Consider the following 27,314-nt stretch of genomic DNA (forward strand, 5'->3'; position numbering starts at 1 on the left):
GAATGGTACAAAACATTTCTCTTCCTTGTCTCCTCCTACTTGTACAAAAGCCATGGAAACATACCCCAAAAGCAGGGTTACAAATAGCAGCCCCTTTTCTTTGGCTGGTCAAGAGTGTAAGTAACCTTTTGGTAGGTTTCTTCACTTTGCAGCACATGGTGGTCTGTGAACACGGGAATGGTTCCCGTTAAAGAGGGGACAAACCAAAGTGTGGGAGACAAAAGTGGCTGATAGGTTTACTCTAGGCTGGTGCAAAGAGGAGGAAGGAAAGCATTAATTCCATTCACCTTGTTTCCCTTGGGGTAACTTTAGGAAACCATCGTGCAGTGCCAGCAGGAGATCACTTGCAGATCTGCTGCTTTTCAATGATTTTCAATGCTTTTCAATAGTTCTGACCTTCAAAACACAGGAATGGCTGGGATCCTTTCAGCGGCTCATGACACTGGCTGTGTTGTCCCCCTTTCACAGCCAGAGCCCCACGGAGCTGATCCAGTGGGCCAGGGCAACAAAGACCCACCTGCGAGACCCTCACAAGTCAATCCTGCACTGATACCTTGCAAACTAATTGTTTCTCCTAGCCAAAGTGTCCCATGAGGTGTTGTTCTGTCATGGGAAGATGTTCAAACTGGCCAACAGCTGGGAAGCCATGAGCACAGTGTGAGAAGTGACTGCCTTTTCCAGAGCACTGCTGAGGAAGCTTGCAGCACGGCTTCCTTGTCCAATTGCTTGGGTTGCAAATGTAACAACCTGGAGAGGGGGGTAAAAGTGGAAGGAGGAGAGGAAAGGAGGAGAGGATGAAAAGGAAGAGAAACTGGTGGATAAAAAGAAATGTGAAAAAAAAGTAAGTGAAATATTCAAACTGGAAAGTGATATTATAAAAAAACTGCAGAGAACACGCTTGAGTGCATTCAAATTTATTCAAACTCTGCATCTGACATTGATGAATGCAACAGCTTTTTCCACAATATGTAGAGCGCACAGGGCATTTAGGATTGCAGCATCCCTTTCACTGCAGCTGTCTGGGGGCCTGTTATGAGCACTGTGGAGACCCCTACTCTGGGCTCTGGCATGCCCCCTTAAAGAAGAGGCCAGGAAGCCATTTGGGAAGGAACAGAAAAACAAACATAGAAGAAGGATTTCAGCAAAAGATCATGGAGAAGAGATTTCAAGGGTAATCCAACCTTACTGTGTGTGAGGTCTTTATCTTTGTGGCAGGACCCAGTTTCTCCTCTTGCACTGGTGAAAAGTTCTTTCCAACATGCGTGAATCCATAGGAGGGGGTTGTATTGGGATGCACAAAGTCATTGTCTTTCTGTAGGTCCTATAAAAAATTACCTTACTGTCTGCCAAAAAAATGCCTCAGTGCAAATATACTTTGCAAGCAGGGACTTCAAGATCCTTTCCTCTGGCACCAGTAGCAAAAAGATCTCGTGGCTCTGGCCCAACACAAGACCATGAACTAGCCATCTTCCTGCAGGGAGCACTCTTGCACCCTCTTTGCATGCCTGAGTGGCAGGTTGGCACCCCAAGCGATGACTTCTACACTTTCCTCCAATTTCTCCTCCCCTTGCCTGTGAAGCATAGCAGCTTTTAGGAATAACAGGGTACAGAAGAGCTTGAGTCAACAACCACTTGCGACTGTTTATCTATAGATTTCATGCTTGCAGGGTTTTTTGGGAAGAGGATGGATGGAGTTATCTTTCCAATGGATGCTCATGGAAGGAGGTGCAAACCCACCAATGTGCCAAGTAGGCACTGAACTCCCACTTTCTCTTCCACCTCTGTATGTGGACAGAGCACATGTCTGCTGACTCACAGCACAGCAAGAATTTCCATACATATTTCTTGTGGCACTGAAGCTGGCAGAAATCTGGGAGGCAGCCTGGAAGACCTGGCACCCTCAGCAGCATGCAGATACTCATGGAGAGGGTAGGATTCCTTCCTTCCTTCCTAGTCTCTCTGCCCATGGACACCTGAGACAACCTCTGATAATTTTTTTTTCTGTGTCCAAGGCTTTTATATCTTCATGTTAGAAACAATCTGATGTCTAAGACATAGGAGATCTGAGTTCAGCTCCCAGATGCACAGCAAACTCCCTGTGTGGTTTTGGTCAGGTCACATCAACATTGCAGGTTAAATTCCCCACATGTAATGTAAGAGCAAGTATAGCAGCCTGATGGTTTTTTAAACAAGAGATGCTTTTATAGTGCCATCATTGCAGGCTATCATGTTTTCCGCAGCGTCTTTCTGCTACTGTACTCTATATAACACTTATAATTTCTGGTTTAGGCTGTTTTGTCTTTCCTTTCCTTCTCCTTTCCTTTTCAAATCTTATCTATGTTACTGTGGCTCCATCTTTTGCTCAAATGGAGACTGCTGTGTCTGACACATGAAAAAATTTGGCTGCTCATCCTCCATGATCTGAGTGGGGACCTGTGAAACAGGGGTTTCCTGCTGTTTGCTCTCCAGTGCTCTGTACCGCTCCTATCTGAAGGGGCAGAATGCAGATCTGACTCGACTCTGGCAGACTGCCTGCCAGAGCAGCCATCTGGGAGAAGAGTGAGTGGGTCACTCTGTGGGGCAGCACCAAATGGCAGGGCCCATCCTGGTGTGTGCTGAGATGCTGTTGTACCCCAGAATCATGGCTGGACCAACCTGGAGGCAGTGGGAGCAAGGCCAGATCCCTAGCAGAAGTTAGTGAATGGGGTCCTCACCTGAGCCCTGTCATAGAGATGGGCTAGATAGGAAGGGAAGTGGTAGGGCAATGCTTCAGGAACACGGGCATGATGGGTTTTGAAGAGGGACTTTGATTTGTGCAAGGTAAAAAAGGAGTCCAAATTTGAGCCTATTTCCCCCAAGTTCAGCTTTTCTGTGGCCTATTGCTTGTAGCAAGGACCATTTCTAAGTCTTTAGGAAGACCTTTGGTGACTGCTCTTGGTGGTCTCAGAAGGCCACTTAGGCCAAGGCTGGACAGTCAAAAAGACCAAGTAAGAAGCAAGAAAGTCCTCTGTATCCCGGGAGTAGCACATCCTTATAATGTCTCTCTTAGGGTGGCCTTGGGAAATGACACTGCCTTGCCCATGTCCTCAGAAGGACAACATCAGAGAGGCCACCTCTCCCCCTCCCACTGTTGAACTGTCTCTGCAGATGGGCAGGAAAGGCATTGCCAGCCTGGCATGCTGCTCATGAAGTTCAATAAATGGTTTGGGGATATTTGCTGTGGCCTGACAGGGGAACTGAGAGCTTCTCCCTCTCACTCTCTCTCTTTTTCTCTTTAGATCGTCGTCATGGTGTAAACAAACAAGCTAAACTCTATGAGATTTACAGTGCCCAGCTTCGGTGGCTTCCAGTGCAGCGCAGTGAGATATTTCTGTACAGGCAGGCTAAGCACTTTCCATTTTATACCTCAGCGGCTTTATAGCATCTTAAGGATTTCTGTGCATGCCTGGCTTCACTCAGAGGGAAAAAAATCAAGCTTGTAAATAAATACTAAATATATATGAACAAAAAAGACAGAAGGGAAGCGAGAGGGACACACGCACGCACACACGCGCACGCACACTTACCCACGCTGGCAGAGGGAAGCAGAGAGGAGATGCAGAGATAGAGGGGGCTGAATGAGAGATGGAGAGACAAGAGATAAAAAAGAAAGAGCCAGCTGAGCAGCAAGCTGAGGACGGGCTCTCCTCCACTACAGCCAGATGGAAAGAAAATAAGCCAGAGTGAGCAGCTTTCTGGCAATTTAGGGAATATTAATTTCCCATCGGGTCAGACTAATGGCTGTGCCTGAGGTTAAGCCGAAACAGCAGGTGAAGGCGCTCTGCTCTGTTACAGCCCTCAGCCCAAACTCAGGCACGCCCATTGGGCTGCTGCCTCTGTACTCTGCCCCTTCTCATTCTGCCTCTCTGCCGTTTGACAAGTCCTTCCCGCAGTCAGATCTGCTCCTGACCCCAAAGCAAGAGCAAGCTTCCAGGAGCAGAAGCTGCACCTGGTTTTGCAGGGCTCCTGCGCTGGTGGCTCCTGTGGTCAGTTCCTGTGGGACAAGAGTTACAGTTTTCTTTCCTCCCATTTTTGTGAGTAACTGGGTTTTCTCTCTCCAGTGCTGCCATTTCTCTCATCTTTGGCAGACGGACAGAAATACAGCCTTTTGCCTGAAGCAGGATCCCAGTGGAGGTCCAGTATCCCCAGATTTCAATGCTAGTGTAGGTAACCTCACTATATATCTTCTCTGTCTTTTGGTATCAGCAGCCTTTTCCTTGGACACTTGCTGCCTAATGAGCTCCTAGAAATGAGCTTCAAGGCAAGCTTTTTGTACTTTGTGTCTTGTTTTGATGTTAACATGTTTAATTCCCAGTCAGGATCTTTCACCTGCACCTGTAATGTGGAAAACAAGCCCAAGGGCCAGCATATGGCAGGACACAGCAGCAGGACAGGTTTCCTACAGGATCCTTCATTACTCCCAGCACTTAGCACCAGCTCCACAGTCCTGATACACAAATGTAAACCTCCTCCATGCTTTCCAGTGCCAGATCTCACTGCACCATGTTGTCCCACCACTAGGTATGGGGCAGTGAAAGGAGTGACTTCACAGTAGTGACGCAAGGAATTGTTGCCAGAGGTGGGAGCCAAAGTTTGATTTCTGTAGACCTGCTAATGTGTCATCCGGGGGGACCACACCACACGCTGGGTGAAATGCAAGCTGACAGCTAGTGAGTTTAATAGAGCTGTTGCAGCTCTGCATGGCAAATGGCAGCCTGCATCCAAATCTGGATGTGGTCCCCCTTACATCCTGGCTGAGCTGAGCTGAAGGAGCCCTGGGAATGAGGACTGTGGCCAGGCATTTTCCATACAAACAAGGCCAGTGTGATGATAGTATGTCTGCCACGGTTTTTCTGTCACTTGCCTCATCTTTCCCTTCCTTTAGTCCTGGCACATGCTGACCTTTCCTGACGTTGGGCTGGCTTACCACAGCAGGAGGTCTGCATGCACCAACATTTAACCAGGCTGCTGCTCATGTCATCATCCAGTACAGACTAAATGTGTACGTTTGAGTAGCAAAAATCTCTGTCCACAATGCACAGTGTACAGGGAGTGTACAGCCCTGCTGACCTGGAGGTGACACAGATGCCAAGGAGATGTCAATTCACACTCCTCAGGGAAAAGGTTGCATACCATGCAGCAAACACCGGCAAATTCCTGCAGCTCCCCAGCTTTCCCTTGAATGACCTGTGCCACGAAATGTTGCTTATGAGGCTACCTGAAGTAGCTGGGCCCAATTTTGGTTTTTGCATGGTGTGAAAATGCTCGTGCTTCTGGAGGAGCAACCCCAGGCTTGAGTGTGGCTGGCTCCATCTCCAGGTGTGAGCCCACCCTGCTCTGCTCCCAGTGCCCGCTCCTTGCTGCTGGCCTCCTGCTCAGAGCAGAGGGGCTCCTGGGCCGGGGGAGGGAGAGTCTCCCCTTGGGTCGCTGACAATTTCTCATCATTCTCTCTGTGCCCGGGACTCGCTTCCCCTTCTCAGATATTAAGTATTCAAACCTCATTTACATCCTTATTTTTCAATTTGCTGCCACAGTAGTTTAATTTATTCTATATAATTTCTTTTTCTGAGGGGACATTAATCATTGCCCTGTGCTTTTTGGCGCCTGTGGGATATGTGTGTGGTTTTTTTTAAATCAATAAAATAAAGCAACCTTCCTTCCCTCTACCCAACCCCCCACTCTTTCCCACCCCCAACATGCCCCTTTGCCGGAGGAGAGAAATATCATTTCTCCAACCAGTTTTTTTACCCCATTGTTTCCTTCGTTTTGAGCCCAAACAGATTAACTTGTCTTTTTTATTTCTGATGAAATGCTGTGTGAATAGGGTGTCTGGGAGGGGAGAGCTTCTGGCTGGTGCTGCCCGCTGTGTCACTCGAAAGGCGGGTTTAGGATGACGTTCCTGCTGAACTGCTGAAACCCAGAGCCACTGGAAGGGGAAATTTGGAATTTCCAAAGCCAGGCCTTGGAAGGAACAAACCCACTTTTGGGGCCAGGATGAGTGGTCAGCTGGGGAGGATGCAAAACCACTCAGCCCAAAGAACTGCAAACGTGCAGCCTTGAGGACAGGGCAGTGTCTGCCATGACACTCTAAGGAAAAAGAGAGATAATCATGGGGAAGAAAGAAGAAGGAGAGTGTTTGAAGGAGGAAGAGAGAAAGAAAAGCAAAAACCAAGAAAAAAGAAAGAGAAAATTATTTGGGAAAAAGAGAAGGACCAGAGTGCCCAGAGCTTAATGGCTTTTCCATTTGACTCTAGCTGATTCAAACACAAGGAAGAGTGGTTTGCTCTCCAGGCTTAGCCCAGTGTGTAGCTCATGGGGCACAGGCTGCTCTGCCATGGGGTGTGTGACACAGTGGTGCTGCAGCATTGGGAGGGGCGCGAGTGGGGACCCCCAGGCTGCACAGCGCAGGCCTCCCACAGGGCACAGCATCACAGGCTCCCCCGCCACACACTCCAGGCTTTTGTCCATTATAGCTGCTTTCTTTTGTTGTTATGTAATCTCTGATAATGAAAGTCCAGTTTAAAGAGGATGCTTAATGTGGTATTAGTCGGTTGAAATATAAGTGTAAATTACATGCCTGCAGCTAGAAAAAAATGGTTACAGCAGAAAACATCCCTCTTTAGTAGCATAGTATAATCAAGAGAGCTGATCAAAAAAGAATTTTGATGAACCAGTATTCCACTGGAAAATGCAGAATCCTCCAAACTCAACCATTTTCTGAAAATGTTAAATGTTGACTGGAATTCTTGGCAGAAGTTTGAACTGGCCCAAAATGCAATGGATTGTTTGGTTTTGCTTTTCTCATTATATTTATAAGCTATTTTGTTTTTTCAGTGCTATCAGAACAGAAACTTTAACATTATTTGCATGCCTCTGCATTGAATTTCCTTCAGAATTAACATTCTGTTCTGCCCCATTCTGTCCACTTCATTTTTCATTTCACTTCATGATGAAAATAAATGTAGAAATAACAGAATTTCCTGTAAGCTGGAATTTCTACTTTTCTATCCATTTCTAGAGATCAGCAGTTCTAGGAGGCAATGGAACATTTTCCCCAACATTATGACAAGGCAGAAGATGTTACTTGGAAAATATTTGTCTCTACTGAAAAGTGTCTAGTTATTGTAGAATAGGCAAAGTTCTGAACCATCTCCAAAAAAATAGGGTTGAACACAGCAGGTTTGTCTACACTGATGTCCAGAGCCACCCATGCAGTGAAGGGAACTGCTATGCAAATGTATGGCCTCAATCACATGGTTTGGCAAACTGCAATCAATGACGCTGATGGAAGGAGGGGAGAGGCTGCAGCCCTCATGCCCCACCAGCACAGGCACTGCTGTCTGAAATGCATAGATTTCTGGGAGTTGTGTCTGCATTGTTGGTTTGCTGCCACTGTTTTTCTGCTAATGTCTATCTGTAACGTATTTGAAAGGTTTTTATGGAGGTATGTGGAAGTGGTTTGGGCATGTAACAGAGAAAAGATGAATTCATCCTTGGCTTTCAAGAAGCATGAGCTCCATCAGCCAGCCATGAGCAGGCCTGCACTAAAGACCATCACAGCAAGTCTAGAGCTCCCTCCCATTTGCCTCACTGAGTTCTAGGTTCAGGTTGGCAGTGCAGGACTGCTGTGTGGTATCAGAGATGGGCACCCTCCAACTTCGAAGCAGACCTCTTGCAGGACATCCACCCAAGCACTGCAGCATGCCCCAGCCAGAGTGGTCACAGTGTCTGGCCACTTGTTCCTCTGAGGAAGGAACTCTTGGAGTTCAGCACTTGCATCTGTGTTGCAAGCATTTTCTGTGCCTTTGAAGCTGCGCTTATGTTTCTCACCAGTGCCTCAGGGAGCACTCTGCGAAGCTGAAATAATGTAAGATCTGTTCTGCTCAGGGTGTTTCACTCCCTGGATGGTAGGAATACTACAAGAAGACCCGATCTTGCAGTATTTCAGCCCCATAAGTGGCTCCTTGAGGCAAAGAAAGACTCATGAAGAAGAAACACAAATACGAATATCAAGATATTTGGTTTCCCAGTGTGATCTTTCCTCCTCTTCTGCTGTTCATGTGCTCACTGGTACCCGTGCAAAAAATAAAATAAAAAGAACCACCGTACTCACAAACCAACTATATGAGCAGTGGATATTACAGGGTATGGCTTATGTTTTCATAAAATACTTTCACATACATATAGAGGCATAGATGGGGCAAAATAAATATCAAGATTTGTCTGTGATTTTGCCATAAGATATGTGTGTGTTGGGGCCCGAATGCATGATATTGTAGACAAAAGCCAACTCATGTATATTCATACACAGAACCACCATGGAGCATCTTCATCTTCACATGTGTGTCCTGAACTGTGGCCATGAGCATGGCAAAATCAGACTGAAACAACCCCAACAGCCTGGGAATTTGGACATGTACATGTTGGAGCATGTCTCACAAAATGTGCATAGGGGTATAATGAAATATGCAATTATCATGATATACAGGACACACATGTCAGAAATCGTGTGTCCACATGTGTGCTGCCGAGCAGAGGAGGGAGCGGCCAGCAGGGGTGCTGGAGGCCAAGATTTGCAAAGCTACTTAATGCTAACTTCAGAATTTGCAACTTGTATGAGAAAAAAACCCATCTTGTTGCCTCCTGTTCTGCTCTGGAGCTGTCTGTGACAGCCCAGCTGCATTTGGGACAGGAAAAGCACCAACATGGGTGGATATGCAGGGCTGTCAGTAGGCCAGTTGTTTGGTGCAATGTAAACCCAAATCTCATGTTGCTCAATATCCTAGGTCTTTTTTCTGGAACCTGCTTCCATGTGTTGGGCTGGACAGAGCAAAACACAAGAGGGACCTTGGGGCAGGCGAGATACAAGACTGGAGCATGAAGGTACAAGCCTGTGTATGGGAAATGGTTCTTCCATGGACATTTCTGAGAAAATGAGTGCTTGTTCAGAGACAGGGAGGGACTGGACCTTCTATGAAAAGAAAAGAATGGTGGCTAGTGCTAGAAAAAAGGACATCCTACTTTGGAAAACCCACATTTCTCAGCCAAAACTTCTATTCAGAGGGATGGTTGGCTTTTTGCCTGCCAGTTTGGCATGCAGAACTACTGTGATGAGTTGTGTGTAAGGTACTATTTTCCAGCCAGGTTTGTTCCTGGCTGTGTTTCACTTTGATTTGTTCTTCATCATTTGTTCTTCTCCTCTTTGAAACATTTTAATTGCCTAATCAGTTTGCAGAGTCAGCAGCCTGTGAGGTAGCAGTCTCTCTCACATGTACGCAAGCCCTGCTCCCCATGTAAGTGTGAGTGGCTGAGGTGAGCAGTGGGAACGTCCACTAAGGTGGAGGCAAGGACCAGACTCCACAGCAGTCAGAGAAGGCAGTGGTGCCCATCCAGACAGCAGACAAGTTATGGATGTGGAGCTGATATGTGTGATGGTGGTGGGACATCGAGCAGGGGGGCACAGCTGTCCTTGGCTGTGTGGAGCTGCACACCCTGGGACAGGAGTCAGGCTTCATCTGAACAGGGCTGAACAAGATGCCTGGCATCTTGGTGCCTCCTTGCATCTGGGGTAGGCAATGTGGATGTGTAGATGTCCTTCTGGAAGGAGAAGGAGGGGCTCTGATAGAAAAGCCCCATGCCAGCCTGTGATAGGGATTTGAACTTCACAGGATGACTGCGTTGGTGGGGCACGGCCCTCTATTTGCACAGGGCTGGGTGGTACAAACAGTGATGCTTGCTGCTGCTGTCCAGAGACAACCTTGGAAATTTCCTGGAATTCCAGGGCCAGAGCCAGCCCCTGCTCTGGGGAAGGTGGATGCTGCGTCTCAGTCCATAAAGTCCCCAGAATGGAAGAAAGGGGCAAGAGACACACAAAGTCAGTAGTAAAAAGAAATGGAAGTCGGCAGCTTGCCACAGTGGAGTGCAGACTCTGCAGAGCTGCCTCTTTTATTGGTGCCCAGACTGGAGGGAGGTTTATGCTCTCAAAGAAGCCAAATTGGAAATGGAGCACGGGCCAGAGCCCTGCAAGCAGGCTGCTGCCCATGGTGCCGGGAAGGGTATGTGGACACCTGATATCCTCTCCTTTCCCTCACCTTTCTCTTCTCCCTCCTTCCTCCTTTTCACCCCTTCTTCATTGTCCCTCTTCATGTCTCAAACCTTCCCCTTCCCATGGCTGGGCTTGTCCCCCAGAGCAGACTTCCCCAACAGCTCCTGCATTCAGCTAATACTGAGAACTCTTTTTGGTGGTGGGAAAAGGCCAGTTTGCTCAAAGGCAGCCAGTCTGGGTGGCCCAGTGAGGTTGGGAGGAAGTATCTGTGGCCCTCTCTTTCTCCTGCTTTTCTGCTAAATGTAGAGGAGCAATTTGCACTACAGTGACAATATGTTGCACGTCTGTCCTCACGTTTCTGTCACCCTGCTATTAGGAAGAGAAGAAGGGTGCAAGACATGGAAGAATCAGAGCAAACGGCAGACATGACATTGAAGGCATAGAGAGGGGAACGACCCATCACCCAAGGACCTGGCACATAATCTAGCATGGCAAGTGCTGGTTAGCAGCTGCACGCCAGATATGACATGAAAATAATTTGCTCATTAATGCAAAGCCTAAAGTCATAAAGGCAGTAGGTGGGGAGAATTGGGTGTTCATTCCTCAGCAAGTTCTCCAAGTCTGTGCTGAGCAGGGCACGGAGATCACCGTGATGCTCCAGGATGCAGCTCTGACATGCTGAGTCTGTGACATCCAGGTATGTCAGTAAAAGAGCACTAGAGACTGAAGGTGAGAGATCAGTCACCAGTTTCTCTGGGGACCTGAGCTCTCTTCTGCTCTCCAGCTGATTTTTTTTCATGTCATTTCATTTATCCAATGCCTCAGTTTGCTGCCTGTAAAAAGCCCAAAGGGATTATGACATCCGTTGTCACATTAAGCACGGTCTTGAGTATGACGAGGTCAGGTACCATGGTGGGACCATTTACAGTCTGAAACAATGCTCCCATCCCACGTGGTGCTCTACAGCATTGTTTTGTCTGATGGGAAAACGTCCTGCTAAAGTCAGCTCGGTGCTCATGGACTGTCTTCCAGCGCAGCTTGCAGGGAAATTGTTTGCTCTCTTTCTTTGGCTGTTGGAGCAAAAACACATAATAAAGTAAAGAGGGTTTTAATGACAATCTGCCGGCATGTTTAATATTCCAGCTTGAGGAATGATCCAGTTATGTACTGGAGCCAAGGGAAAGGATGTCATTACTTCCAGTGCACACTGAATCAGTGTCTTTGCAAAGAGAAGCAAACAGGTCACAAAGGACCTTGCTGCTCACCACTGACCCACAAAACAAAGCCATTGCTCCAACAGAATACTGAGCTTTGGATTCGGGGCTTGCTCTCCTGTAGTCACTGTGTCATACAGATGCAAGAAGAAGGGAGCACCTGGGCGCTCTATGCAGCTTTATTGAGTACTTTTTCCCCCTGCAATGCTCAGTAAGGGGTTTTTTCTGCTCAGGGAAAGGTATACAAAGTTTTTTGCACAAAACCTTGGCATTCCCCAATTCAGGTCTGAGAGAGAGATTCAGATGTGTGCTTTTGCTGCACTTCTTTGTAGCTGAGACTCTCACCACATCTGCTGGATTTATGGCCCCAAATTGGCTCTGTCATCCAGTAATCCTTCCTGTGCACACAAATATTTGGACAACTCTCATTGTTTCAGAAGCAGACTAGCCTGTGTGGCTCCACTGACATTACCTACTCTGCCAGGCAGGTGGCTGCAGAGAAAACAGCTTATTTGTACAATACATTGGAATGACAGAAGTGGATTCTTGATAGCAAAGATGATGAGAGACTTCTGGATACAAGGACCAGTTGCCCTTTTCAGCCCAACTGGCAGTGGAATCTAGTCTGCTCCTGCTATCAAATCAACACCGCATCTGCCTGGGGCAGAGCTGGATTTCGAACTGACTGGAGGTTGAATTCAGGGTACTTGTAGGGGTTCCACTGCTTCCAAATACAGGGGATGAGGCAGAAAATCAGATGAAGAACCTCAGGGTTGTAATAACATCACAGAGTGCAAGGAGAGCTTCTCAAGAACCGAAGCTGCTGGTGGGGCAGAGCCAGAGACCTCTGGCAGCTGAAAACTTACTGACTGTTGAAAGTTTCCCAGCATTTTGGAGTAGCAGGATTTGGGAGACAGTGTACAGTAAAGTTAGCAAAATCCCAGCAGGAATGTAACTGATTCATAGCATTGAGTCCCTGTCCAAATGGAAACAGGTCCACAAGGCCAGATGCTCGGGCTCCAAGTGGTAGCAGGGTTTATAGCTCGATTGGAGAAAGGAAAGATCAGCTTGGGGGGCAATGCCAAGTGAATGTCTGCTGTCTTTGTACTTGTGGGTCAGAGCCAAAAATGTCTAAGAAAGGTGGAAAGAAAGAGTCTAGCTTATGATGCCAGTGAAGGGGTATTTATGAGTTTCAAGGACCCCTCTTTCACTTTAAGACAAAGTGGAGCATCTACTTTTCCCTGATGAGGGGTTCACATCAGACTCTCTCCTTCGCAGGGGCCAGGCAGTCTAGTGTAAACCAGTGTGGCCTCGCTCCCTGCAGTAGCTGTGCCATCCTGTGCTAAGGATGCAGTCCAGCAGATCTCACAGAGAGGCAGAGCTCGTTTCTCTCCTAATCGAGCAGGTGGTAGCAACCTGGTATTTCAGGCATGCTACCTCCATTCCCAACCACAGCTGAACTCCTGATGCAAGGAGACTTTACAAGACCCATGAGAGATACCAAAGGCTGACCCTTGCTGTCATTGGGAGGGAGGAACTTTCTGGTTACCTCTAAGCAAAAAGGACAAAGCATTATAAGATATATTTAATAAAACGAAACACACACACACGGAAAAAAAAAAGGAAAAGAGGCCAATGCACAGGAAGGTAATGTGTTCATTTGAATAATGGGCAAAATCAAATTAATTCTACATTAAATAGTTCTGAATAAAGGGTTTAAGTCAGCAGTTTCAAACTTGTTTTCCTTAATTACTTTCCGTGTTTAATGTCATTAAGAAGATTAAAAATTCATTAACAAGAGTAGTAAAGTGGCAAATCAGTAAAGCTATCACTCCAGGTTAAAAACTACGCTGAGGTTGACACTTTGTACACTTCCACAGCCGTTGTGTGGAACGTTCCTGAGGAGCTGGGGTGGCTGTGGGGAGTCCTGCCAGCCCCCTTCTGCTAGGCCAGCCAAGGAGGTAGCCAAAGGGCCAGCCTCAGCTGGATGTGGCAAGCACTTCAACCATTAACTAAGCAAGACAGAAGGCAGCATTTAGCAGAAGGGCAGCATGGACTATGAAAAGTGCAGCAGTATAACCCCTGAATATGGCTAGCATCACAAACAGACTCAACCATGGAGAATGGCAGGTATTACAGAGCAGTAAGGCGTGCTAAGGCAATCCAACTGCTTGATTGGCCTCATGTCCTGAGCCCTCTTAGTGTGAAGACTCGGAGGGCACTGAGCACCAGGGAACCACCAGGCTGGCCTGTGAGGATCAGGCAGGATGAGAAGAGAGATTTGGGGTACTTTTAACTCCTTTAGCCTTAAAGGATGCAAATATTCCTGGTCCCTAGGAGCGGGTACACAGTTTGGGAGCATAATAAGGCTGCTTGTTTAGGGAATGCAACCAAAGCACACAACTCCATCAGCATTGGGAATCCTGCCCATCGCTGCACTCCCAAAGAGGCTCAAGGTGCCAGATGACACACAGATCCCACTGCAGCCCATCCCAGGCAAGTGAGAGATCATCTCCACCTAACCACTCTGATTTAGATAAACCAAGCAGGTGAAAGTAAGCCCTTGAGCCCTAAATCACTCAGTGGGCCTGTGCCAGGGGCAGAAATCAGGCTCTGATCTCTCCCTAGTCCAGTGCAGCACTCAGCTGGTGTCACCCCACAGCAGCACTGCAAAACTGGCGATGCTGGCCTTGCAAAACCAGCCTCCAGGAGTCATGGCATCAGCTGTTTTAAAATGGTCTCATTGTATCACTTTTATTTTCTATTTCTTGAACTCTTAAGGGGTTTTTATATTTCTTCATCTTGAAAAACCTCCATTCCAGCAGACAGGAGTGCAGAGCAATGCTTGCTCTGCCTGCAGTCCCACATTTGGATCATGGTGGCTCCCAGCCACCTGTATTTGGCCGTGTGTCCCATCTCTGTGATGTGCAACACACAGTGTGAAGGTTCTGGTCTCTTGGGTTTTGAGGTGCAAACACTAGGATTGCAGAGCTGTGTCTGGGAATGGAGAGGGAATCAGAAAGCCACACAGCTGTGGAGCCATACAACAGAGCAGCATCCGTGCTGCCCTGGTGTCTGGTAAAGCACACAACTGGCAAGAGTGCTCTGCACATTGTTACAGCCTGTCAGCAAGGAGCTGGTTCCTACACCAGACTGCCCAGACTCTGAGAGCGTATTATCCCCAGTTATTAGGTGAAGAAACTGAGGCACAGGAGAGTGACTGATATGCATCGCTCAATGCCTCAGGGGAAACTGAAGTAACACCTTTCTGCCTTAACTTCCACATACCTGTTTGCAGCCCAGGCTTCAGCAGCATCATCCTTATCTGGAAAATAGCAGAGTCCACTTGGGGAAAAAACATTATTTGAGGTCTGAAGCTGTAAGAAGTAATAGAGGCAGTAGAGGGAATGAAAAAACCCCAAATTCTTGGACACAGAAGTGTAACTATACCCAGGGACATACATGAGCTCCCAAGACACACAGCAGGTGGGTGCAGGAGAAAGGGGTATCCTTGGCTGAAGGCAATGGGAAGTCTTTTACATGTCATGCACCAATCCCTTTTGCCTGCCCCCACAGAGCTCCTGGGAGCCACCCCACACACACCCCAGACCCCTGCTGTGTCACAGAAACAAATCCCAAATTGTGCTGGGTTTACATGTGTTTCTTAAGATGCTCTGATCAGCCAAACCAAGGCAGTAGGGGTCTGTGGGTTGCCCAGTGGCTGAATTTTCTTCTTTTGCTTAGCAGAAAACACAAAGCTTTGACTTCTTTCCGCTCAGTTTTGGAATGGAAATGTTTTTGTCTTCAGTTTCCAAATTTTCCTCGGATCAGGAAGTCCTAGTCCTGCTCTGATGATCAGTGAAACAGAAAAACACATTTCCCCCCTATTTTTCCCCAGCTTTGATGAGGAGCTCCCATCTGCAGGGCCACACGTTTGTCCCCCTGCTCCCTCCCAGACATTGCAGGATCAAGCAAAAGCCCATTCTCACCACATCTCTTTGTTCCCCGGGGAAGTCATGGCAGCCCTGTTTTGGGAGCAGGTGGGAGGAGGGAAGGACCTTTTTATTTATTTTTTTGCCCTCCCCTTTTATTCTTTTGCAACCTTTAATTATCGAAGGACTGAATTTGAGCTGTTCCTGTCTTCTTCCTTCCTTCCCGGACAGCATGTCTAACAAAGGCCCGTGGTTTGAGTTTGAGGGGTTTTTTTTTCCATTTTCTTTTCCCCTCCAGAGATCTAAGGCCTGTAATGAGATACCAACACCCTCTCCTTCCTACAGCCCCCAAAACAAACCCTCCGCCCCGCCAGCCCCTCCCTCTGCAAAGGCTCCAGCATCCCCTCCCATGCTCCCAGGGGAGGGAGGGCACCCGATACCAGTGCAGGGCTGCCGGCCCTTGCAGTCCGTCCTGGGAGGTGAACACGATAGAGTTACAAGGGAGAGCAGCTTGCAAACTGCCTCCGCTTTGATGGAGCAACATTTCATTATCTCCTTCTCCTCCAAGTTCTTCCACAGTGAAAAAGATCTTCTATTGTCTAGGCTAGTTTGTCCCTTTTATTTAATTCCTTAACCTGTGTGCAAAACTCTGGTCACGTTACTCTATCACCCATCTCTCCCAGTCTTCTCCCAGTGCTGTGAAATGCAAGGGCAAGAGTCTCTGGGTGTCCTTCTTGCTCCCTATGCCCAGGGTCAAATCCTGGGATGTGAAGCCAGAGGGACCTGAAGCATACAGCACCCTCAGCCCTCATTGATCAGCCTTTGTCAAGGAGGCAAGGTGCCTAAAAACATCTGGAGGTTTGGCTCCCATGGCTCCATGCCTACCTGAGAGAGCTGCCAGGAGCAGTGCCTGTGCTCCTCACCACCCCAAGTGTGGTTTCACAACTTGGGGCAGCTGGGGAGGAGGACAGAGGGGAGCAGGATTCATCTCTCCAACACGTCTCTGCCCTGCTCTCAAAGTCACCTGTCCACAGGTCTCTCTCTTCACCTGGAGGGACTTGGTGGTTGCTGAAACCCTGTTTCAGTTTTGGATTGGGAAGAGGAGGAAGGAGCGGAAACCTGTAAGCTGTTTTATCTGGATATTTTCCTCGTGGCAGAGGAGTGCTGCCTGGTGCCAGATGGCTGCATACCCCAGGGCAGTGGGAACGAGCTGTACCCTGTGCCTGGCTGTGGCCTGACGCCTGAGCTTCCTGTGCTCCCCCTCTCCTCTCAGATGCAGAGGCTTGGAGTAATCACTGAGGGATGGTGTGGTAGGGAGGATGTAAGGCAGGGGAGCATCCCTGCTCGGGCTGTGGCTCTGGCTCCGCAGCCAACGCATGACGCTGTAGGGGAACAGCCACGACCGCCCCGCTGCGGGTCCCCTGCCATGAGCCCAGGGGTTCAGGATAGCTCAGTGCGGGGCACAGTCCAGTGTGCCATGGAGGTGAGATGGGATTCTGGTGATCTGCAGCTGCTCTGGCCATGGATGGGCACTTGAGGATAAAACCACACAGGGAAGTCAAGCCTTTCCCCCTCAGCTTCCTCCACGAGGAAGAGGCCACTGGAAAAGGTGTTGAGCAAGGGGCTTTGTGCAGCAAGGAAGGGCTGGGGAAAAAGAGCTGAAGAGGAGAGGAGAGGAGAGCAGAGCAGTTGCCAGGCTGCCTTGAGCCCGAGCTTTTCATGGAGGTGCAAGGGGATGGGAACATGGAGGATCAACATTGCCTTCTCCAAAGAAGAAAAGAAAAAAAAAAGAGAGAATGCAGAAGGAAGACAAAGGGAAACAGGACTTGTTGGGAGGAAAATGGGGACGCTCAGGGATTGAAGCAGGCTGGGATCCAACTTAATAAGAAGCGAACCAAAACAAAACCCAAACAAAAAGTGACTGGAATTGGCGGTGGGCACCCCCTCCCCCAGGCAGCCATCCCCAGAAGGCAGTGAAGCTGCCTTTTCAAACAGCCGCCTCACAATAAATTCATGGCAGCCAGGGCCGGGAAACAGGCTGCTGCAATTTAAAGGAAGCATGGATTTGCATATTGAATTAAAATTAAGAGCTAATTATGCAAATAAATTATGACATTTGGCAGGAGAATTTGCTTCAAGATCATTTATTACGTTCTTTTTATAACAGTGCGAGCGTTTAACGGTCAAAGACAATATTTTAAAGGAAAATTAACGCAAGATTATTAACCTAAAAACAATTCCACATTAATGAGATGTATTTCTCTTCAACTTCTCACACCTGGCTGCCTATTGATGCCCAGCCAGGACTGTCTCTTAATAATTGGCATTTTTTTTGCAGGCAAATATTGAATGAGGTGGTGAATGTTGCTTTGGACAAACTCATCCAGGAAAATTCCTTCAGGGTTTTAGCTTGCTGGTCTGTAAAGGAAAGTTGTGAAGGTCAAACATGTCTCATGTTGTTCTATGCACTTGTACTGACCAGGTCTGGATGTGCTTGGGAGAGGACACTGTGCTGTCTACCCCATCTGCATGAGAATAAAAGCTCCCCAGCTAAAATGTGCATAATTGCTTTTTGGAAGAGATATAAAGCAAAAGTCTTAGTCATTTGTGGTCATTAAGGATCCTGTGCCTCTTTTTTCCCATGATCAGGGTTGTTAACCCCAGTGTTTTGGCTCCCCTCCAGCCCAGGTACTGCCGCCTTCCCCTGGCACTGTGCTGGGACTCTCAGGTGGGGCAGGCACTGCTCTTCCCCTCCTGGGACAGTGGTATGCCAGCCATGGAGGCTCACAGTGGCCAGCCATGGAGACTCCTACAAGGAGAATGGCTTCAGGAAGGCCCCACACCAGGGCCTTGGAAGGCGTGCTGGAGCCCTGGGGATGCAGGTACCTCCGGGATGCAAAAGGTGCCCATTCCTAGCCATTACCTGTTACAAACCTCTGGCCCAGGTCCATTACACACAACTGAGGTGGTTCTCTACAGCCAGGTGAGCAGTTGTCTTTCTAGAGGATTAACTCTTGTTCAAATAGGAAAGATGCCCAACCATTTGGTTTTTGATATGAAAGTATCTTTAAAAAAAAATTCTCAAGGAAGGCAAGCCATGCTTTTGCTCGATCCAGCACTCTTGCTTTGCCTCTCTCTTCCAGGCAGAATGCTGGGGAACTGGGAGGCTATGTTTGCAGCCAGGTTATAGGAGCAGTTGTTGGGAGTTATGAGAGACTTGTAGCCAGGAATGACTAGAGGGAAACAAATTAGGTGGTTTAGGAAGTGAGAAAGAATCTTCCTCAAAGGTGGTACAGAGCAGCCTTGCCAAGGAAGAACAGGGTAACGTGTTACTCATCCTTCAGTCGTCTTCACTCCTGCTTTGCCTCCAGTGTGGCTGTTGCCCTGTGATCTGCACACCGCTAGAGCAGGATGGGGTGTGAGGACTTGGTTCTGGAGTTTCCTTTGGTTCCATTTCTTTACCCCTGTTTCTCAAATCTTCCCTTACAAAGCCATCTGCCTTTGTTATAGGTCGATTTTCCAAATCCCACACCCTGCTAAAGCTTTAGGGGACTTCACCCAAAGATTAAGGGGCATTTCCCTTCTGAGGCTGCTGAAAGCCTGTCTTTTATGATTCTCCCACATCCACTCTCAAGGGATTTTTCTCCTTTCAGGTTCAAGGTGGAGAGGACATTCCCTGCTAAATCAGTCATGGCGCACAGCACGCAATGGTGTGCAGAGCCAACCACAGGTAAGAAATTGTGTTCCAATAAATGAAAGGTTTGGAGCCAGACAAAATGTGTGACATTCGAAGTTCTCAGCTCTCCTCCCTCAGAAAGGCAATTTGTGACTTCTGGACCCTCCTTAATGACCCAGAGCCGGATGGAAAATAATATTAATAATAATAAAAGAAACAAAGAAGGGGCTGGCGCATTTTTTAAATAAAGAAATTTCCCTCATCTTGCGGTTAATTTAAAAGGTTTATTTCTTGAAATGAATCCTCTTCATCAAATCTCCGATCCTTGAAAATCAGTGCAACCTGCCTCTGTGGATAATGAATTGATTTGTAATGTAAATTATATAAAACACCCTCCCCGCCAGCATTTGTGTGTGAGTGTGTTTAATCTAAAGCGTTTAAGTCTGAAAATGAGCTTCTCCATCAAAAGTCTCGATTCCATTTACATTTCTTGCATACGAGTCAATTTGTGCCTGACCCAGTCTATAAATCACTGCCAAGGAGTGCTGTGTCTGTACCTCTCCTCTTCCCCCACTCCCCTCCCCTCCTCCTCCCATCCTTGCACATGCAATGTTCAAAAAGGCGCCTTTTGATACCGCCTATAAACAGTATAGTTCCTGGTCCTCTGGCCAGAGGTTGACCAGTGCAGAAGGAACCCCAGCTCGGAGAGGTGTGCAGTGTGGGCACTTAGCAGGTAGGTGAAGAAAGGAGAGGAAGGGAAATCCTTCTCAGCTTCTGCTGGCTGCTCTGGAAGGATCTCCCAAGGAAAGGTGCCCATTCTCTTGGTGGCTCCTTTCCAACATGTGTTTGCTTGGCCACTAAAACAGTCTATGACTTAATGGCACTAGAGGCTGAGGTCTTCTACTGGTGCACAGCAACATGGCCCTCTAAATTCCATGAAATGGGGATTACTTGCATTACCAGAGCCTTTAATCCTGTCTTTATCTCCCCAGATGTTTGACCATGCCGAGTTTTATCCTTCATCTCATCCCAGTGGTGGTGAGATGACATGGGCCATACCTCCTTATCTTGCCTCCTGGTGCTAAAACAAGTGGGAGTAGCCTCTGAGAATTAGGGGCTCCCCTTGCTGGTTGGAATTCCATACAATGAGTGTCTGTGGACCTTTCAGAGAGCAGGGGAAGTAACAGTCGTGGTATCTTCACCAAAAACGTCTGCTGACCCATCTGGGTCCTGGCATTAGAAGGGGTTTAGTAGCGATGCACTTGAGGGCCAGCAGACCAGGAAGGTAATCATGGACTCTGGTCTCCTCCATGAAACATCAACAGTGCCTGTGAAACATGCAGCTTTTCCCAGAACACTATTTTATTGTTAAACACAGAATTTGAATGAGATCATCAGCCCTGGCACAATTTAAACTGATTTCTAATGTCAGGGGAAAAATGGAATCAAGTTTTGGACCATCCGTGAGTCCATGGGCCCTGATGGGATGCATCCACAAGTGCTCAGAGAGCTGGCGGACACAATAGTGATGCTGCTCATGATCATCTTAGAAAGGCCATGGTGATCAGGAGAGGTGCCTGAGGACTGGAAGAAAGAAAATGTCATCCCAGTCTTCAAAGACGGGCAAGAAGGAAGACTCAGGGAACTACAGCCAGTCAAGCCTCAGCTCAGTCCCTGGGAAGGTGATGGAGAACCTCCTTTGGGAGACCAGCTCTATCCACATGGATGACAAGAAGGTGATCAGGAGTAGTCAGCATGGATTCACTAAAGGTAAATCACGCTTGACCGGCCTGATTGCCTTCTATGACGAAACAGCTACCTGGCTGGATGAGAGGAGAGCAATGGATATTGTCTACCTTATGTAAGTATCAGAAGGGAGCGTGTTAAGAGGACAGATCCAGGCTCTTCCTGGTGGTGCCAAGCAATAGGACAAGAGGCAATGGGCAGAAACTGATTCACAGGAAGTTACACTTGAATGTGAGGAAGAATTTTTTTACTGTGTGGAACAGGTTGCCCAGAGAGGGTGTGGGGTCTCCCTCGCTAGAGATATTCAAGAACTGTCCAGAAACATCCATGCCATGTGCTCTAGGATGAACCTGCTGGAGTAGGGAGGTTGGATCAGATGGTCCACTGTGTCCCTTCTAACTTCACCCTCTCTGCGATTCTGTGAGTTCCTCAGTCTGAAAATGAAAAATTCCAATACACTGGTAGTGAAACAACTCACTCTCTCTTCAAGTTATGGATGCAGCAACAAGAAATTAAGTTACATCAGCAAAAAAAGAGAACATGACAAATTCTAGAAGAGCTGTTGGAGATCCACATTTCCCCATGTATTTACACACAAAGATTTACAAAACCAGTTTAACCAGTCTTTCTTGGATTCTCTTGCTCTCCCATAGCAGAAGGATGCCTGAAAGTGCTAAGAAATTAGAACATCAAATCTATCCAGGTCTCCAAAAGAGCATGAAAAGAAGAACCAGACCAGTGGCCACCTATTCTACCCAAGGCCACTTAATGTCCTCCCTATCCAAGCTTTGACTTGCCCAAACACTGCTATCTCTGAGCATCCCTTAAGAAGCGAGCTCCATCCATTGCCATCTGTCTGGTCGGTCACTCACCAGAATGAGAAAGATTGATGTCCAGCAAAACAAAGTGAAAATTCAGCTTCAGTCAGGAAGGCAGTGTGAGGTAAATCTTCTGAAAAGACTTATATTGGTGCTTATTACCAGGAAAAGGCTTCCTCTCTGTGCCTTGTTTGTTTATCTTTGAAATAGGGTTAAGGCTTCCCTTCTCCCAGCTTTCCTCAGTTTACATATCAGGTCTCAGAGTGTGGGGTGTGTATTACTGTGTGAATATGCAGCCCTGAGCATGATGGGGATTCTGGCGTTGGAGGAGTCCTATGAGCTGCTGTAATACAAATAGTAGGAAGAGTTTTTCCTCAAGATTACCCCAGGGGATTGAGGTCAGACTTTCAGTGAAGGAAGATGCAAACCTATTACCAGTTTCTGTGGGGACTAATGCAATTTGCACTTTGTTAAGGAACTCACAGTGATTTGTACACATTAATTACTCCTTGCAGCATCCCAGCTGGATAAATATTATTACCTTCATTTTACAGAAAGGGTAACTAAGATGTAGAGAAGTTCATTTGTTTGACTACAGCTGTACAGCGTGCCAATGACAGGAGCCAGAAATAAAACATAAGAGGACTGATTGTTGGTCCCTTCCTGCTCTAAAACTGTGGGTTCCAAGTATTTTTTTCCCAGAACATCACAAGCAAAGAAGGCAGCCGTGCTTCCTAGCTGGGCTGGGTACCACTGTGGCGGGGATTGGGTATGGGGGATGGCACATGAAACACAGCCTGGGAAGCATCGCTTCGAGCCCCAGCCTGCACAGCCTCACAACGATGGGAGGAGGAAATGAAAGTGCAATTAGCTGGAAACAAATGAATTTGTGTTGCATATATTTCCCAAGCTGATGGGTTGGTGAATGAACCACTCGTTATTTCATGGAGCAGCATCTCTAAAGATCTGTAGAACAACTTGGAAAAAACCCAGCTTTTCTGTTTTGACATTTTTTGCAATATTTCTGAATGCTGTCTGCCCTAGTTTCAAGCATAGCTACTTCTGTATTTCCATTTCTTCTCATGAAAAGGAAATTCTGAAGAAGTTTTGTAGTTGTTTAGTTGTTTAAACTTCTCACCTCAAATTTTTCAAGGTCTTGTGAGTGTTATGTTGACAGTATCAGCATATGCCCTACAGAACAAAAATGTTTTGTAACCTAAATATCAAGCCATTTTTATTCATGTTTTCCTATTTTTCTTGTACTAGGTCAGTTAATAACAGGTGATGTTCCCCTCTCCAGAAATGTTTAGCTTCAGCCAGAGATGCAAAATGAAACAGACAACACAAAGAAGCATCCAAAACAGGAAATAAAAGTGAATAATGGGTTGGATCATTAATTTGTTTTTATGGTTGTTGAGGGAGAGGGGAGAGTACCTTTAAAATCAAAATCCTTCTTTCCTGCAAGAGAGAAACATGTTCAGAAATTTTCCAGCTATCAATAATATGTTGCATTTTTCTTATGTGGTGAACAGAGGAACTAGGTAATATCAGCAGCAGATAAGGCTGCAAGATGGGACCAGAGTGATGAAACTCCTGTGTGTGCTTCCCAGAGGTGGCAAAACGGATTCTCCAGGTAAGATCTGAGTATTACAATAACAATACTATTATATTTACTTAGTCCTTATTTAGTCTTAGTTACATTTGAACTGGTATCATGTAGAATGGTATTTTTCAACCTGTGGTCTGCAGATTCCTGGAAGAATATGGACTCCTTGCAAGGAAGGTGAAAAAAGTGATTTCACTAGTGCTCTCCAGTGGTTAGGGCTTATGAATTTTCTAGGGGGTTGCTGAGCCTTCTTGAGAGGTTTTCTAGGGATCCACAAATCAAAGCAAGTTGAAAGACACTACAGCAGGATAATGTTATATTGATTGCTTTGTTTTTGCAGAGGATAGATTTTGTTTAATCTTCCCCTTCCTTATATTGCTTGACACCATTAGTTTTATCTTAACTGACATACAATATAAAAAATCATTAGGGAAGAGACTTTCTAATGTCTTTTGTACTACTTTTGGGTGGGTGATAACAAGAAGTATTTTCTGGGGCATGGTAGCTCCTTAAAACAATACTTGCTAAAAACGAAATCAGGTAGGACAGAAAAGCATGGGGTTGAAGTGAGATCTTAGTGCAAGTTTTAGAAGAAACTGGGATTCAAAATATGTTGAGAACCTAGAAACTATGGGGCCCGCCCAGAGCTGGACAGAGGGAGACAAAGAGTCCCTCCCCGGTCTTGAGAGCCCACTGACCTGCCCATACTAGCACGATGGGGCAAATGGATGTTACAGGGGGAACCTTTATTTGATGAGGGTTTTGGTCTGTGGTGGGGGACGGTAGGAAGCAGTACGTCACCATAGGGGACAAGGGTGTGACAGACGGCTGTGGTTTTGGGATGGGGTGAGTGGGATGGGGCAGACTTCCCTGGGAAAGTGCCCTCCCCAGCGCTGTGTCTCCCGCTGCCTTGTGAGCCCCAGCTTCCAAGCCTGCTCGTCCCCAGGCACAGTCCAACCCAGATGGGGAGCCATGAGGGACGTTGGGGCGGGCGACAAACGGACACAGCTTCCGCTCAACAAACGCAAACTTGTTTCTCATCCTCTTCCATCCTTCACAAATTCCTGGTGCCTGTCATCCCGTTGTCCGCTCCGAGGGTTTTAATAAAAAGAGAAACCAACATTTGACGTGAGCACAGTAGGGAGAGGAGAGGCAGTGCGGAGGGAGGGGGACAGACAATGTACCCATATGGAGAACAGAAGGATGCCAGGGCGGCCGCATTCAGAGCCTGTCCCTCTCTCCTCCCTGCGCCCCACAGCCTCTTCTCCGCCGCCGGGTCCTTAACATAACAAGTGAGCCGAGGGGGCGGCCAGCCCTGTGCTCGGCACCCCCGGATTCCTCCGCCCAGACCCCTGTCTCCCAGCTACTGATCCCAGGAAGCGCTAGGCTCTTCCCTGCTTCCTGGGCGGCACTATTGTCTCCCAGCTGCTAGAGTGGGAAAGGATGCCCTGGGTCCTTTCCTGGGAAAGACCAGTAAAGCCTGGGGGAGAAAAATACATATATAACCATACGTACATATGTATGTATATATGCATATGCAATAAATAAAGCAAGCCAGCCAAGCCCTTCAGGCAATTTTAGCTCCATGTATTGTTCGGGAGGAGGGGTTTCCTCCCTCCCCTCCCATCTCCTAATGAAATCCCCCAAGCCCTCCTTGTTTCTCCCCCCTCACCCCCTGCGGCCAAAGGGTACTCACACAGGCATGCTCTCAGGGATTTTGTCTCCTGTAGCTGGAGCAGGACAGGCTCTCAGAATGGGGGAATCTTTTATTTGCTAAGGTTGTTGGTGACAGAGGCTTAGCTGTAAACTCCTCCAGAGCCCCTCCAAAGTCCTCATTGCTCTCTTCATATACTGGCCATTTGATTCGGGGCATCCCTTCACCCCATTTCACCCAGACCTACCCCTGCCTTCTCCTACCTCATGTACACCAAACCTGGCCATGGCTGGAGGGATGAAGGTGTAAAATTGCTGGATATCCTCTCAGAGCCCCAGGTCCTGCCTGCATGTACATATATATACAGATACCTCCATCCCCTGCCTCTTGGGGCTACCTGAGGCGTGCTTGGCATGGATGGGGCAACCCACCTCTGTGTCCCCATGGGTGTAGCTGCCCCTAGTTAGACCTCTCCCTGTAATGCTTGTGGTACTGTACTGAGGCAGGACAGAAAGCAGAGGCTCCTGGCAAATGACTAGACCGTGGTCCTTCTCACAACATCCCTAGTCACTGCCCACGCTCTCCTGCCTTCAGGCTGGGCCTCACACCAGGTGCCCACTTGCTTTCCCTGAGCAGCACTGAACTGACAACCCTTGTGCTCCTGGGTTCTCCACAAAACAGAAGAAGGGCTGTGAAGGCATGTGGAGCCACACAGCTCTGAAGGCCACCAGCCCTGGGCGCTCCCCTATGGCAGAAAGTACAGGTGAGAGGCTTCGCCATGCTTGGTTCTGCTCACCTTCATCCCCTGACCCAAACCCAATTTCTATACATAGAGAAAATGAGTTCTCCTCCCCCAGTGTCTTTTTGCCTCCCACTGCACATGAAAATGCTGACGGATTTCCCTGATCACTAGCCATGCTGGCTAGTGGCTAAAGCAGTTCATTTCAGACCCTGTGCAGGTATTTCTTACCATATATTATAGTGAATAATGTATCCCCAGCCATGCAGCACAAGGCTTATAAGGCTATCTCAGTATTCTGGTGACAGCTTTAAACCACTCGACCATTGACCATTCAGGTCTCATGGTTTATAGAGTCACCAGCACACCTTGACAGGGTTATAGCCTACTTATTGGTATAAAGCATGGTTAGGGATACATTATTATAGCACGTTGCCTCTGAAACGGGGCTGTGTGCCACCAGTGGCCTAGAGAGCCCTTGCTGGTGATCTGCAAAGGACTGGGTGATGTGGACAGCCCGATTAACATCTACCTGCTAAACCACGATGAGCGATTGTTGCAGTCACCTGAGGGACAATGTTCACTCTCATATCCTGGAGGGCCAGAAGTGCAGGTGGCTCTGACAAGAGGGGGGCTGCAAAGAGCTGCTTTCCATCAAAGCTGGCACCCAACCATACCTGAAGACCTCTATTTAACACCAGTGATCCAGCAACCACTGTGCAGGTTGCCATAAGGATGGGAAATTCTTTGAAGACTGCTACTTCCACACTACATGGTTTACATCCACCTTTTCTGGACTGCTTCTGGTTGGAAGCAACCTGACCATCTTGCTTGTCTACAACTGCCAATTTGGCCTGGCTCATGCTGAACACTCATTAACAATTACTAGAGTTAAGGTAGTTAATCACTACAGCTAAGGCTGAAATCTGACTTTTCTTCTGATTCCAGATCCCAGGTCTGCGAGCTTTTCCCATCTCCCACAGAAAGGTTTCTTCCTTGTTTCCATTGTTTCAGTCTTGCTCCCTAGTTAGTGATTTTTTTATAAAGTTTCCAGGGATTGTTTGAATTACCTTTGAATGCAACATGTACTTGTTCTTGGTGCTGCTGCAGAGCTGCAACAATTTAACAAACAAGTCAGGTTAGAAACGTTGACCTCAGGTTACTTCCTGATCTCACTCGATTTGTTAAATATTGAGCCAAATTTGGAGAAAAATTACCTTGGTACTTTGAAAGCCCCCAAAACTGGAACTCAGCAATAATGTTTTAAAATTTCTCTCCTTGCACTCCCCCTTTAAGTGCTATTATAGGAAATATTTGTTAAGGGTATTTCAGTTATAGGACTAGTTAAATGGATCCATTACAGAATTACTATATGCCAATGTTCAGGATGCCTCTGAAACAAATGGACTCATTTTCTCAAATGTTATGTTTAAGTCTCAGTGAGCTCTCGACCACAGCCCCATTTGACATATGCCTCGTCATTGTCTTCTCTTAGTTTCCTCTGCAGCCTTGATCCTACAGAGATTTATGCTTGTGATTAACTTTAAGCATGTAACTAGCCCCTCTGATGATTTCAGTTAACAGTGTGAGCATCCTCTGATGGGGCTGAGGCTGCCTCAGCCCCACTATTGTGGGTGCTGCTCCCAGATGTGCACAGTTTGGGAGATCAGCCAGCTGCACAGACCTGGCCTAAGTCAAGCATCCTTGCAGCATTGCATCTTACCAAGTTAGCCAGAGCACACACTGCGCAGTTTTTGTGCCAGCTTCAATTTTATTCCAGCTTTCTGCAAGCTACAAGGGGATGACAGGCGATATTTTAAGGTATAAAGCCAGAGTCACAGACAA

This window comes from Corvus moneduloides, chromosome 8, assembly GCF_009650955.1.
Source record: "Corvus moneduloides isolate bCorMon1 chromosome 8, bCorMon1.pri, whole genome shotgun sequence".
Taxonomy (NCBI): domain Eukaryota; kingdom Metazoa; phylum Chordata; class Aves; order Passeriformes; family Corvidae; genus Corvus; species Corvus moneduloides.